Source organism: Gavialis gangeticus, unplaced genomic scaffold (assembly GCF_001723915.1).
Source record: "Gavialis gangeticus isolate Ggan-Ray unplaced genomic scaffold, GavGan_comp1, whole genome shotgun sequence".
NCBI lineage: Eukaryota > Metazoa > Chordata > Crocodylia > Gavialidae > Gavialis > Gavialis gangeticus.
In genome coordinates this window covers 33,047,653-33,051,536 of record NW_017729004.1, presented here as the reverse complement: position 1 = coordinate 33,051,536, position 3,884 = coordinate 33,047,653, and the positions used below count along the sequence as shown (strand labels likewise).

At 44.1% G+C, this 3,884-nt stretch overlaps 1 protein-coding gene across 2 annotated transcripts in view; it reads right to left on the bottom strand.

Annotated features, from left to right (window-relative positions):
- EPC1 (enhancer of polycomb homolog 1) overlaps nt 1-3,884 on the bottom strand; it is a 119,389-nt gene that overhangs the window by 29,895 nt on the left and 85,610 nt on the right. The window lies entirely within an intron of this gene.

Here is a 3,884-nt window from a genome sequence, read left to right as displayed (position 1 = left end):
GGGGGAGGGGTAGATTACTTTATTTCCAAAGCTCACTTTTAAACAAGTAAAAACAGATTACATTTCTCCACAGATTTATACTTTTTAAGAGCAAAAGACATATGAGAAACATTACGTTAAACATCCATTTTGCAGGTATTTCGAGCCTAGTAACAAGCTTTCCCAGGAGGTGGAATTAGAAACCATAGGAAATTTCCTAGTGCAGCTATTCTAAGTTGTCAGTGGTGCAGTTTCTTTTTCTTTCCTATGGCTGACCTGGAGCAACAATGCTTTCAAGAAACATACCACTGCCCTGAGGCTAGGCAGAAGACACAAGAGAGGTAAGCAGGTTTTAGATAGAAGCAGCAAACAAACCAAGTCCAAATGCGACTTCTGAGCAACTATATGATCTTAACCCTGTATCTGCTTGTGAACCAGAGTTGCAGTTTAACTTCAAATTTTGTCCATACCCAAAAGGATACTGTACTTCCTTTTTTTCCTGGGTCTCTCTAAGCCAGGGGTGGGGAAAATACAGCCCATGGGCACTCACCAACTAACTGTACCTTGCCCAGCTCACGTGCCTTGCTCCCACCCTTCCCACACAGCTTCTTGGAGGGGCCGCTGCCACTGCTTGGCTTCTCTTGTGTCCAGTGGCTCATCTCCCTGCTGCAGCATTCACTCTGGGCAGCAGGTAGGGAAGTGGCTGGGGGGCTGCAGCTGGGCAGGAGTGACAAAGTGACAAGTGTGGGTCTGGTGGGAGCATGGGACACGGGTGGGCAGGGTGTGGGTGTGAGGGAGAACGGGAAGGTGTGGGGACCCCCTGCCCCCCATGGCGCACAGGCCACATCACCGGCAGCAGCAGCGGGCAGTGGGCACTTGTGGCCCGCGCAGGTTCCGCTGCCTGACAGCACGTGGCTCTAGCCAGCACTGCATGCGGTAGCAAGGAGTGCAGCCAGGCCAGCCCATCTCTGTGATATAGGGCTCTGCGCAGTGCATGTGCAGCTCCTGGCACTTGCACGTGACCAGGGGAAGCCTAGCGCAATACAGCCTTACCCACCCCTTGTCATCCAGGTCCCAGAACTGTGTTGGAAGTGGAGGGGAGCACTGCCCCCTGCTTCCCGGCAGGGTCCCAGGACCTGCACGACAGGGTGTGGGGAAGGCAGTCAGCTCCATCATGCAGCACATACCCTGGTGGCATGTGAATGCTGGGAGCTGCACGAACCGTGGGGAGCCCCACATGATAGAGATGGGCCGGCCTTGCCACCAGATGCAGCACTAGCCAGAGCTGCATGTAGCTGGGTGGCACCTGCGTGCCATGGGGGAGGTTGGGGGTGGCGGTGAGAGGAAGTGGGGAGGTCCCCATATCCCACAACCCCACTATATACACTCCCCTGACACACCCTATGCCCTGCACACACAGCCATACCCCCTCACAACCCCCACATTTACACCCTCAATATACAAAAGTAAGACTTTATTTTTTAATTATTATGCAATCATCTCTACATACACTACGCAAATACAAATCATGACAAAAATATTTTTTATAATAAAATTAAAATACGTTATAGTAGGTGTTTGACTTCAGGTATACAATTTTTTTTTCTGGTTCCAAGATGGCAACCCCCCTCCCAAAATGAGTACTTCAGCGGGCAAGGGACTTCTGGTGGCAAAGGTCAGGGGCAGGACTTTTGGTCCCAAGATAGCAACCAGGGGGTGGGGCACCTGTCAAGAGGTGTGGCTATCCTTGCAGCCCTCCACAGCTCACCAGAACTCATTAAGCAGCCCTCCAGCTGAAATAGTTGTCCACCCCTGCTCTAAACTCTGTTTTGTAATTTCAATTTCCAGCGTATTTCTGTTCTTGTCAGCACTGCAGATGCTGCATCAGAACTACAATGCTAATTCCGTATTGATAAGAATCTGCCATTAGATTACTTTATAACAAATACAAAGCTACCACCAATGGGATAATTCTGTTTCAGGGATTTAGAGAAAATTATCTGTTTAATATCTCAAAAACAATAAATTGGGGTTAAATGGCCTGCTACAGGAATGGGCACCCCACAGCATGCGTACCACGAGAGGCATGGGCAGTCTGTGTGCATGACGTGTCAGACTGGGGAGGAGGAAGAGAACACAATGGCAGATAAGGCAGGAAATAGAAAGCAGAGCAGCAGATCAGGCAGGGGAAAGGGAGTGGAGTGACACATGGGGTAGTGCAGAGCTTACGTTGCGGCACACATGCCAAAAAGTTAGGCCCCACTGGTCTATGACCTTTGATATCTCCGTCTCTCCCTCCCCCCCTCCCTCTCTCCATCTATATATTTTAGATTAATCTTTTATATTTTAGGGGTTTTTTTTCGATTTTTATATTTTAGATTGTTCTATCTGTGAAGAGGTCAGCATCGTTGACGCCCATATATCATGCATCACTAATATGAGGTAACAGGTTATTTTTTTAATAGGATTCAGTTTTGATTTTCTAGTACTTTGCAACAGAGATGAATACATTTTGCCATTTCAGTACAGAGTCAGCTTCATACGTTTAGTGTTATTTTTAATGAGTTGACAACCTAGAATGAATCTTCTATCAATCCAGTTAAATGCCTGTGTAAAAAGCATGCGTATGCATGTGTAGGCATACATTTGGCAGGAAGAGTCTTGGAATTTTGTCCCAACTGTTGCTGACAATGGCATTAGGCTTTCTTCTCATATAGTACTGTCAAACAGTCAAGTGATTATATCAGAATACAAATTATCTACTGGCTCTTTCCTGCATGCAAAGGCCTAACTTTTACCAATATTCTAAGGCTTCCAACTGGACTAAAAAAAAAAAATCACAGAAACCAAATGCCTTTAAAATTATATATTCCTGGGCATTGCAGTACATTACATGAGAGCTTTAAATGGAAGCTCTGATTTTTTAGGTTGACCTGTAGGATCTACACTGCTAGCAAATTTCTGTATCATATCCTCATACAACAGCTTTCTAAGAGATCATTAAGCATGTATTTTAATATTTATTCTGGTCCAGGGAACCCTGGGTTACGGTAGTGCCACTGATATAACATATGACAGGGATTGTGGAAAGGTTCCTGTTATTCTCTTGACTGAACATCTCTATATACCTATTTATTATTATACTACTGTTCATGGACTGCTATAAAAGACTTAGTTTGGTGCTATGTTTTAGTACAGCTTTGTAGAAAGTTCAAATTCACATCTCTATTTCAACTTGAACCAAATTTCTGAAACCATCTAAAAATGCAAATACTGTTCCTCTACTTTTGTTTGATTCCTTAAGGCAAGACCGCCATCGCCAGCAGCTGCACGTGCATTTTTTAAAGTAAGTGATCAGAAATTTTCTGATATGACTAGAGTTACTTGGATTAGAACTGGGAAAAGTGCAAAGACAGACAAGTATGATCAGGAATTCGAAAGTCTATATCTTACAAAAGGAAACTGAAAGAATATGATTTACCTTAACAAAACACAAGCTGAGAAGGGACAGGAAAACCCATTTGATACATTTATGAAGAGCAGATACCAGACAAAGAGAACAGCTATTTAAATTAAAGAACAGTGCTGGCATAAGAAAACGATGGCACATACTAGCCAGCAATAGATTTACGCTGGAAACAGAAAGTTTTTAACTTCAGAAGAATGAGGTTCTTTAACAGCCTTCCAATAGGAGCAGTGAATAAGAGACCTAACTGGTTTCAAAATGGAGCTCGATCAGTTTATGCAAGATGACTTGATGTGGCCATCTATGAAATGACCTTCCAGTCTCCTACCAGTCCCCCGCACCTCTATTAGTATTCTTAGCTAAACATTTTCTACACTTGTAATTTGTCACTTTACTTTCATACATCACAAATTTTATATTATTTGTAATTTTATTTATA